The following is a 12,474-nucleotide window of genomic DNA, read 5'->3' on the forward strand; positions in this document are numbered from 1 at the left end:
CTAAGCAAACTTCACCAAGAGTGCCTCTCAGCATCACAAGTTAAAAAAAAAAAAAAGATACAAGCATTTACATGATTGATCAAGACCCTCATAGTTGGTAATGGAGTTAATTCTAAGCTAACGTTTTTTCTAAAATACCTTCAACTTCAAGATCCCACTCTATCAATAGAAGAAATATTCAAGGTTATACCGGACCTAAGATCAATGATTTGTTCCTGCTTTCCTTTGTCCAAAGGATTGATTTTTTAATATTGTGCAAATTGACATATGATGTCAGAAAGTTTCAGCTCTTTTCCCCTCTTTCTCACTCCCTCGTGTGTGTGTTATATGGTTGGAGAGGCGGGATATGGCTGAACTGACAAAGATTGATCATTGAAATAATATTTGCCATGGAAGTATTAGTGGGTAAGCAGCTAGCGGGTGGTCTTATTACAACTATATAATTCAATTTCCTTTAGATTTTAATATAAATGTGGACTTTCTATCCTCAACATGATATTTCAAAAAATAAGTTTGGGTACTTCACTACTTCTAATAAAGAAAAAGAAAAAGAAAATTCTTTGACAGCACAATTAAAATTTCCAAATCGTGAAGATGTAATCCTGAAGCTCTCTACTGAAGACAAGGTTTTCAAAAGGATTTGAGAGTATTTAGGAAATCCTCTGTGTCTCTAAATCGAAGCATGATTCCACATTTCTTGCAGCAATTCTGATTCTATGTACACTGAGGTTTTACAAATGAAAACATAAAAATGTAGAGTGAGTATAATTTTAAAATATCCGTATCGTGAAAGATAAATGTGAAAAATCACTCTGTGAATTAGTAAGTACTTCTGAAATGACATAGCAGACAGGAGATAATTCATTTGGAAAGTCACCTACTCACTCCTAACCCCTCAGGTCATGAGGTGTTTAAATAAATTTGTGAAGGAAGTAGGAAACAGCTGTTGTAAGTGTGTGGATTTTATGTATTTCACTCGGGTGTGTAGCTGCCAAAATGAAACCATTAATAAGATAGTGCCTATGTGACTTTAAAATGTGCAAACCTGAGCTCCTTTTTGAGGTGAGACCTATAATATGTCGTTTTTCTTTATCATCATTCCCACAGAACACTGAAGGTGAGTGAGTTAAGGATTTGATTTTTTAGCTTAACCCTTGGCTGAAGTCATCACTGAGGTACAGAAATAAAAGAATCCCGTACAAGCTCTGGTCAGTAGCTTATTTTCTCAATGACCATCCATATCATTGGATGTATACTGAACACGTTCAAAATACTTTCAATGTCTTTAGGTAGGGGGGGGTACAATAATTTAGTACACTAGGAGGACAAATTGTTCTAAATAAAGCAATAGATCTCAAGATGCTCTAGGTTTAAGAAAAGGACCAGAGGATAGAGCTAGAGTATATCTATCACTGTACACATATATGTATATAGAATGGATCATATATGTGGATATATATCCTTATCTATTTATCTACCTATCTATCTCACAGATAGATAGATAGATAGATAGATAGATAGATAGAGATATATAATGAATCAATAAAGAAGTTCAGGGCTTCCCTGGTGGCGCAGTGGTTGAGAGCCCGCCTGCCGATGCAGGGGATGCGGGTTCGTGCCCCGGTCCGGGAAGATCCCACATGTCGCAGAGCAGCTGGGCCCATGAGCCATGGCCGCTGAGCCTGCGCGTCCGGAGCCTGTGCTCCACAACAGGAGAGGCCACAACAGTGAGAGGCCTGCGTAACACAAAAAAAAGAAGTTTACATCACTACAAAATGGCTATTAATATGAGACTGTAGAAAAGTAAGGTCCCAATCTCAATAGGGACAAGTTTAGCTGCTTGGTATCTTAAATCATATCTCTGAAAACACTATCCAACACCTAATGGAACAAATACACCAGACAAACCTTGGTATAATTAGGCAGATGGCCAATAACAGCATTTAATTTATAAAGTATTTAGAGAAGACATAAGTGAAATTCAGACTGATGTAAGCTGACTGCAGAGTCATAACATTTAGCAGCATTAGAAAATTGGAGATTAAACCATTGCCTTACTGAAAATAAGGGAACCCAAATTCAGAGTTGATTTACTTAAGATCATACAGCTCTTGAAGAACAGGGCAAATCTGTGTCCTGTTTCCACTCCAATTTCAGCGTTGTTTCTACAAAACCAGGTTGATATTTGATGTCTGGTACTCAAAGGTAATCAAGGAGAAATTAAATTGTGTGTCTCACTATTAAGATTTAATAGGCAAGGGAAAATGCTGATTCAATTCTCAAACTTATAATATGGTTGGGCACACAAACAAGCAAAAATATATATGTAATAAATATATTAGCAAGATCCAGCAAAATGAATACCTTGCCTGAATTTTTTAACATTATTGTGTTTCACTTTTTAGCCATGATCAGTACTTAGAAAAATGAAATACTAATATAGTAACTAGTTGTGGTTGATGAGTTAATTCAAAGTAGAAATGGCAGGAGTACTGTAATGATATCAATGCAGATAACTTGACTGAAAGAAAAATGGAAAAAAATAAAAAGAATTTCTACTAGAATAAGTTGGTTTGGAATTTATCCCATCAAAACTAACATGCATTTTTATCCTCTTCGTTCTTTCTTCCTTGTTACTTTGAAAATACTGCAAAAAATATATATACAATAGTTATCTAAAGAAAGACACTGGGAACAGAGCCTAAGAAAACTACCAAAAGTACATTTGCAAACATAAATCAGCATAAGGCTTGTTAAAAACATAAGAGTAGGGCTGCATTCTTGGGCATCAAACCAGAGGGGCGTTGGTTGCTTTAGAAACCATTTCTACATTGTGTCTCTTGAATTACCAATAACCCCAACTATGCGCTGTTTAAATACCAATAACTAAATACACATTTTAATGCAATTTTTAAACACCAAAAATGAAACCAGGCAGTTGCACATAGTACATGCTTATGGAAAGCAAGGAAAGGAAGGGGTGTAATGCTGAAGACTAGAGCCCATTAAGTACATAGTACCGCCAAGGCATTTAGTCTTCACAAAGTCTAGCTATGATTTCTGTTTTACAGAGGGGGCTCAAAGAGGTTACGTGTGCTTTTTTCCAGAGTTCATATAATGACAGGAAGCTGTAATGCCAGTATTCAAACCTAGGTTCATTTGAGTCCAAAGTACAAGGCTTTTCACTACACTCTGTTGTGAAGTCATAGACCTTCTGGATCCCAGATAGATCTCTCTTTCTCTTTCTCCATCTTTCCTTGCAGGCTTGGAATGTTGAGGGCATGTTTTGAAAAAGAGCTATTTTATATACTTTAGATAAATTTGTAGTTTATAAGATTTCCTTCCCAGCATGGAGGGATTAGGAAGCCAACTAATCCTCTCTGACAAAATGCAACCATAAAACTGGGCAAAACTGTCAAAAACAATCATTTCAGATTGCTAAAAAAAAAAAAAAAGTCTAGAGATCCAATAATGCTGTACATCAATATGAGTAGCATTTATGTGATAACTACTAAACTTTGGGTAAGGACAGCATGAATCTATGGTGTCCTTGTCCAGGTCTGCTCCCATGACCCCACTCATCCTGTCCATGATAATTTAGCCAGGGATGGACAGGCTCGGAACACCAGCGGCTTCACTGTCACTGCCCGTGAGGGCACACAGGACTTAGAACATTATTATAAAGTGGTGTGATGGTTAATTTCATGTGCCCAGTTGACTAGGTCACAGGTGCCCAGGTAATTGGTTATACTTTACTTTGGGGTGTGTCTGTGAAGGTGTTTCAGGAAGCTATTTAGCATTTGAATCCACAGACTGAGTAAAGCAGGCTGTCCTTCCCAGTGTCAGTGAGCATATTCTAAAGTGTTGAAGGGAGGCCTAAATAGAAAAAAAAACGTGGAGGAAAGGAGAATTCTCTCTCTGTCTGGCTGCTTGAGCTGGACATTGGTCTTTTCCTGCCCTCAGAATAGAACTTACACCATTGGCACTCCTGGTTTTCAGGTCTTTGAGCTCAGATTGGCGCTAACCACTGTTTTCTTGGGTCTCAGATGCCTTGCAAATGGTGGATTGTGAAACTTCTTGGCCTCCATAATAATGTGAGCCAATTCTTTATAATAACGCTCTTTTTACATATCTATACACACGCACACAAATATATATACAAGTATATACGTGTGTGTTTATATGTGTATGTGTGTATCCTATTGGTTCTGTTTCTCTGGAGAACCCTGACTAATTCAAGTGGCAATCTTGATAGCAAGTGAAAAGACAGGGCCAGCTGCTCTATTAGGTTGAATGTGAATAGCTAGTGATTGAACAAGGAATTCTAGTAAAGCGAGGCACACACAGGGGGCTTGGTAAGCTTTCTACGTATCCAGGGATGGCCAGAGGCTGTGTGTGTGTAGCAGAGATCAGAGCAGACCAAAGCCACTTACACGTACCTGGTCTATGGTACCAGTGCACATGCTCAAAGGAGACAGAAAAAAGTAAAAAAATGGGCAAACTTAATACAGTCTTTTTGAATACACTCCTCAGCTCATACACACATCTATCACTAGAGAGTGGAAAACCTTACTAGCTTGAGGTTTTTGAGCATAACCTCTAACTTAGCTTTGGCTGAATAGTAAACTATGCAGACAATGGACTACCCCTAGGAAAGCAGGCTCTAACATAAAAACAAAAAATAATAACAACGAAACAAATACAAAACAGTAAAAACATCAGCAGCTACACCTTTGGGGGGAGACAGATGTCACAGATTTTATAAAGAAAACAAAAGTCAATCCTCAGGAGGGAAAAAGCCAATATTATCTAAGATATGCAATATTCAACAAAAGGTCATGTAAAGAAACAAGGAAATGTGACTCATACCCAGTGGAAAAAAATGGCAATCCATAGAAACTGTGTCTGAGTGCCCTAGATTTTGAATTTAGCAAACAACAACTTCAAAGGAGTCCAAATAGCTAAAGGTGACCATGTTTAGAGAATTAAATGAAAGTATGAAGACGATGATTCAATAAACAGAGCCTCTTATTAAAGAGATGGCAATTATATAAAAGAAAAGATTCTTGTACTTGAAAAGTAAAATAATGAAAATGAGAAATGTACTAGATAGGTTCAACAATAGATTCATGTAGGCAGAAAAAAAAAAGAATCAGTGAACTTGAAGGTAAATCAATAAAAGAATGAGCAGAGACAGAAATATATAGAGATTCATAGAACATTGTCAAGCACACATATGTGTAATGGGTGTCCCACAAGGAGAGGAGGGAGTGGAAGAGGAAAAATATTTGAAGAAATAATGGTGAAAAAGTTCCCAACTTTAATGAAAGGCCAATAATCTGTACATCCAAGACGCTTAGTAAACCCAGACTTCTCTTTCTTTCTTTCTTTCTTTCTCTTTCTTCTTCCTTCCTTCCTTTCTAAATTTCTTCCTCTCTCTCTCTTTCTTCCTGTCTTTCTTTCTTTCTTTCTTTCTTTCAATTTAAATTCCAAATTCTTATAAGCATTAGTAAAATAAGTAATTCAGGCTTGCAACTGCTTTTGAAAATATGTATGAGATATATTGGATTGAGATGCTCAAAGTGAAAGAAAGAGCTGTTGAAGAGGTACTATCGTGGTACGTGACCTTGACTTTCTGTTTTCACTGGGCATCACCACCAGTTCCTTCTAAGATTTCCTCTTCAGTGCAGGGAGCTACATTTCCCAGAATTTGCCCACACATAAGGTTCTAGGTTGGAGTGTATGAAAGGCAGGCGCTGGAGTCCAGTTGGTAAGTCTGGAAAGAAGGAGGGGTAAGGGGATGCATAGCTAGACAGAATGTTTGAAGCAGAATGTGTGTTCCAGCTGAACTTCTGATAATCCTCCACCTTGGAATCTCAGACTGAGAAAAGTCATTAGGAGATTCCTAGGAGTTCTTGAGCCCTACAGACACTCTCAGGCAAGCTCTTGAGAATCGCCTACTTTGGTGCTGAGGCTAAGACTTTGGGTGAGGGTTTACTGACTTTCACTTCCCTATCCTTCCACTAGAAGCACTTAAGCCTGTAATTTTGTATATTAATAATTTGAGAAAAATACAATTATGCTTCACCATTAAAATGATGCTAACTTTTATTTTACATGTGCCTGACTCAAAAGGCCCTTCGAGTCCTTGGAATGTCTTTACATCAGCATTATGAGAATAAGCATCACCATACTCTCCACAAGCGAGACTGGAAAATTCCATTTTAGTGAAAATGATCTCCGTATCTTATAACAGAGGCCATCCCTAAAATGAGGCAACTTAAATCACTATTTTTTCCTCTAGGAAAGCTTATTTTTCTAAAATGTAGATATAACTACAAATAACTGTTCTAATTCTTCATTTCACTCTAACTCACCATGTAAATTTTGACCAGAGGAGTTAAAAAAAAAAAAATTGCATTTGCTCAGAGTTGCTAATTCTGGAAATGGATGGAGTGCAATAGCAGCAGTAGCAAATGCAAAAAATGTAGTTGCACCAAAGGCCCAGGTTTTAGAACAAAAACCTGTAGGTTGAGTATTAAAATTCCTTTTCAGGAGAATGTGAAAATACATTTGAATCTGTAATATCCTCTATCTACAAACTCCTTCTCATTGCCAACTGTTTATTAGCATGTAAATGAGGAGAAGGCAGAAGCTGACTGCATCTGTTCCAGAGAAATGGATAAGCGATCACCAGAATAAAGGCTCCAACATGCTTATAGCTCATTGCCTGGTTCTCTTATTAGAAATGCTACTATTGTATCTTTGTTGTTTAATAAATTTGAATGATTAATGGTTTATAATGATTCTGAATTATTGACTAGTCCTTTATTTCTTCGACACAATAGGGCACAGATTGAGGAAGTAAAAGGAATTTTTAAATGACTCAAGGATAATAGAGAAGGATACATCTGCTTAAAGCACTTGGCCTTAGAGAATCTGGTCATTTCCTCTTAAGACTCATATTGATGGAGAACCCAGTAACATCCTCTTGCACTTCTATCTTGTATGAACATATTGTGAAGATTGTTTTTCCCCCCTCTCTTTTTCAGTAGAATTTATTTTTTAAAGCAGTTTTAGGTTCACAGCAAAATCGAGTGGGAAGTACAGAGAGCTCCCATATACAGCCTCTCTGACTCTCCACGTCCCCAACCAGATGGTCCATTACACTATCCTACAGAACAGCTTCACTGCCCTAAAAACCCTTTCTGCTTTGCCTATTCATCCCTCTCTCCCCTCTCTGCCTGGCAACCACTGATCCTTTTACTGTCTCTGTAGCTTTGCATTTTTCAGAATTTCATAGACTTGGAACCCTACAGTATGTAGTCTTTTCAAATTGGCTTCTTTCACTTAGTAATATGCACTTAAGTTTTCTCCGTGTTTTTTCATGGCTTGATAGTTCATTTTTTTAGCCCTAAATAATATTCCATTGTCTGGATGTGCCACAGTTTATTTATCCACTCACTTAAGGATATCGTTGGTTGCTTAATTTTGGCAATTAAGAATAAAACTGCTATAAACACTCATGTGCAGTTTTTTTTTCTGTGGACATAAGTTTTCAATTCTTTGGGTAAATACCAAGGAGCATGACTGCTGGATTGTTTAGTATGTTTAGGTTTGTAATAAACTGCTAAACTGTTTTCCAAAGTGGCTGTACCATTTTCATTCTCACCAGCAATGAATGAGAGTTGCTGTCGTCTCATATCCTTGCGAGGATTTGGCGTTGTCAGTGTTCTGGATTTTGGCCATAGGCGTGTATAGTGGCATTTCATTGTTTGAATTTGCATTTCTCTAATGACAGATGATGTAGAGCATCTTTTCATATGCTTATTTGCCATCTGCATATCTTTTCTAGTGAGGTGTCTGTTCAGATCTTTTGCCCATTTTTAAAATTGAGCTGTTCATTTTCTTTTTGTTGAGATTGAAGAATTCTTTGTATATTTTGGAGTGAACATTTTTGAGATAATTCTCAAGAGTGTGCCCTATAGATGAAGGAAAGTCAGAAGTGTCATTGATGATGATTTTGGTGAGGGGACTCCCCACAATTACATGAGCCATTAATTCCTTCCAGGGGGAAAACTACCACTGCTATGCTAATGACTTTGCTTTGCCAAATGAAATATTTTTGGAATAAGTTTTGGGAAATGGTCATTGCTTGGGTTTGATCAGACGTGAAGTATCAAAAATGAATGCTAAAAGCTGCCAAATTCTGCCTCTTTTCTACTTTTTTTTCTTATTTTTCTTACCAGAGAGTGTGTTCAGTTATAGAATTGGCCAGTTCTCAATCCTCAATACATACGTACATAAAATTTATTGATGATCACAGACCAATAGGTACAGCACCGTAGAGAAGGTATTTCTTCTTCCTCCCAGACTCAGAAATCCAGGTTATATTGGTTTGGCTATTAGAATTTGAAACCAGTTTGCTTTGTATCCTTGGTGAGAATTGACTAAAAACCTTCAACTTCTAAAATGTTTTACATGAGGAACAGCAGCTTCAACCTAAACGAAACTACTTCCATAAATAATTTTAAAAAGAATATTAATGAACATAACAATGGCTGTTCTAACTCAGTTTGCAATTAGCTCAATGTCTCAGGCTCTTATTTTCCTCATCATAAATAACTCATCCTCCAAACTGTAGAAAAGTAATATAAAATCAATACCAATCAAAAACAAAAAAAGTGAATGATATAGGAAAATCTATTTAATTTTTTTCAAAAAAATGTATATTCTTGAAAATATACTACAAAGCCATCAGAAACTAGCTTTAGGGAAATTTTCCATCCAGGGTACCCACAACCATATTTTGATCGCTTCCCCCAGAAAGAGCTTGGTCATGAATTTAGGGGGTCCTTTTATAGTATCAACAGGACATGCAAGATCTATGTAAATAGGAATTACTTCTGTTATTAGATTTACATCAGCTGTGAATAGAATGGTATCTCCTAGCCTCTAAATGATGTTAATCAACCCCATAGACCACAGCCTTGAGAATTATGTCAAAATTTTTCACTCCAAAATACACAAAGAATTCTTAAAACTCAATAACAACAAATGAACCACACAATTAAAACATGGGCAAAAGATCTGAACAGACACCTCACTAAAGAAGGTCTACTAAGTTTAGGTGTAAATTTAGTGAAATCGGCATATATTTCAGGAATAGTGTTTCACCTCAATTTCAGCTTCTTTTCTTGTAAAATGGAGATAATAAAACTCACCCTGCAACAAACTTGCTGTGAGGGCCAATAAACTCATAGCTGTAGACTCAATGCATGTAATGTCTAATCCAAGAAAAAATGCCATTTTTTATTACTCATCACTCTGTGCAAATGGAAAATATAAGAAGAGAACCAACACTTTGTACCTCCCAAATTGTGCTCTTCCTGCAAGTTTGCATCAAAAGTGTACAAGGTGGGGGCTTCCCTGGTGGTGCAGTGGTTGAGAGTCCGCCTGCCGATGCAGGGGACACGGGTTCGTGCCCCGGTCCGCGAGGATCCCACATGCCGCGGAGTGGCTGGGCCCGTGAGCCATGGCCGCTGAGCCTGCGCGTCTGGAGCCTGTGCTCCACAACGGGAGAGGCCGCAACAGTGAGAGGCCCGGGTACCACAAAAAAAAAAAAAAAGTGTACAAGGTGCTGCTCTTAGGTGTAGTAGATTCTCTAGTGTTTAATCCCTGCTGACTCAAACTGAAGGGCTAGTCTTGATATTTTCTGCATCTCTTCAAATCTGTCTCTGCCTGCTGACTGTGACATTCACGTGTCTGGCTTTCTGCTCATTTCAGAGATCCCTTTGTATTTATAGCCCTCAGAATACATTCCTTAAATTTGAAAGTCAAAGGGAAGCCTTGTCTTCCCTCATTCACAAAGTTCATTATGCTGTATTTTTTAATGTTGAACCTGCCCTGTTGTTTCCTCAGTCAGAAGAGGATGATTTTACTTTCCTTCAAAGTGTATTCCTAATTTGCTTTGGATACCAGTTGTAAGAATGTCTGCAAAATGTTTTATCTTTCAGAATTCCCTTTTTAAAAATATACCTGTTTCTGGGTAACCATTCAAGGTTAACAGAAAAATAATTTTAAATACACTTACATTGATACCATATTTTACAAAGTATAGAAAAACTTTTCATTTTAATGTCCATACATGGTACGTATAAATAATCTGATTTTTGGACCCTCTGGTTAGCTGATTTTCTTAGGGAATGATCAACAGGTTTCATTTTGGGGTTGGGAGAAAGAAACAAGTAGTTCTAATGATCGAGTAGTTACTTGGGTTAAGAATTCAATTATATGTTACAGGAGGCCAAGCATTCATATATACATTGAATGCTGATATTCTTTAAATATTTTTCAAGTATGTAGATTGTTCCCATTTGATGGATATTTGATTGACATTTTTATTTATGACACAGATCCTCTTGTGCATGGAAAATGCTGGCAACACTGGCTAAGACAGAAAGGACCAGCTTGGAGACTGACCATATTTCCATTCACTGCATTTGCACCTAAGACTGGAGAGCCTTCTTCAACATCCTGGACTGTGTAAGAGAATCTTTTCTCAGTTTTATTCTGGTGGAGGGTGGTAGCCCTGAAAGCAATTAAGGTTGAATTTCACATCACCCACTCAAGGTAAGGTTTAATTTTATTTAGATTCTTCTTTTGATCAAGAGTGATGGTGGCGAATTTCAACTTGGTCTGTACAGGAGCTCATGAATTGCAAAACATCCTTAGGTACCAGATCTCACTGCAAGTCACAGGCTATGAGTGATTGAACTGAGAAATCACATGCAGAAATAGGCTTCTCTCTTAGAAGTCAGTCCTGATTTGAGAAATACTGGTAGGTGCTGACGAAATTAAGATTGAAGGAATGATATATAATGTTTTGAATTCTCCAGACAGATTTGGAGTGGCCTGCATACAGATCAGGACAGAACTAAAGTGAAAGTAAACTTGTTAAAGTTTGCTGAAAAGAAGAATCTCTCTGATATTTATTCCCAACAATTTTTAATTTGTATGTACACTACTATATGTTCAAAATACTTCAATATAGGGGCTTCTCTGGTGGCGCAGTGGTTGAGAGTCCACCTGCCGATGCAGGGGACACGGGTTCGTGCCCCGGTCCGGGAGGATCCCACATGCCGCAGAGCGGCTGGGCCTGTGAGCCATGGCCACTGAGCCTGCGCGTCCGGAGCCTGTGCTCCGCAACGGGAGAGGCCACAACAGTGAGAGGCCCGCGTACCGCAAAAAAAAAAAAAAAAAAAAAAAAAAACAAACTTCAATATAAACAGTGATATGTGTATATATACATGTTAACTCTAATCTCTACTTTAGGGGCCTTAGTTAACATTTTAAGAATGCTAATCATAATAGATTATACATTGGCTGATATAAATGATTTTCAAGGAAAATATTTGATATTTTATTTCATTTTACATAATAATTTTAGAATTTTTCTCCAACTCACATATACTGATAAAAAGCAGTTGTACTCTATTTTCATATACTATAACGATATAGTACATTTTAATACATTTGCATCAAATATAACAAATATTACATATAATCTATTTCACATAATCTATATATACAACATGATTTTGTTGTCCCCAACTTTTGAATATTTATTTACATATTAATTTAACTGTAGGTTATATTCTTGAACACCTTATACCATACAGTTTTCTCAGAAATAACCATAGAAGTATATGATGCATTTCTTTATGAGATAATCCAGAACTAATAGTCCCAAGCCAAAAGTCTTAAAAAGTGCTGGAACAAATTAAAATGTGTTCAGCCAAGACTGGTTGAGTGATTGGTAATTATATAATTATTGTACATATCTTTTCCTAAGAACCTAACCACCTTTGGAATCTTGGAATTCCAAACTCTTCAGTAGATTTCAAATATGAAGAGCTTGTTATCTGCATAAAAAAGCCTAGGGTCAAAAATGTTAGAAGGGTCAGAATGAGGATGATGGGGCAGCATGTAACATAAAGGTCTGCATGCTGGGGATAATCCACCAGGCAGAGCTGCTTCGAGATCAGCTTCCAGAGCCTGACTGTACTGATTATCCTCCAGAAAGTGAGTGTTTTGATAGCTCCTAAGTAAGCAAATCCGAGATTTGGAGATTATCCTGTGCTTATAAATAGTGAGGAAAATTGATCTGGACATTCAGTGCTCTTGGACTATATCCTTGATCCTCAAAGTTTAGTCATGGTGCAGAATTCCAAACAGGATGATTTGACGTCTTTAATGCATCTTGCCGGGATATTAACAAATAACTTAGGTGGCACGGATTGCTAATATCCAGACACAATTTTTAAAAAATAATTTCCTGCTTCCTCCTTCTCTGTTCTTCGATCTTTCAAAAAGCAGTGGAAGATCTCAATCCCTTGTCCAAGAAAACCTTCCTCATCCGTAATGTCCCTTTGATGGTGACGTTGAGACTCAGCCGTGAGGGAGTGTGATGAG

Source organism: Hyperoodon ampullatus (assembly GCF_949752795.1).
Source record: "Hyperoodon ampullatus genome assembly, chromosome: 19".
NCBI classification, from domain to species: domain Eukaryota; kingdom Metazoa; phylum Chordata; class Mammalia; order Artiodactyla; family Ziphiidae; genus Hyperoodon; species Hyperoodon ampullatus.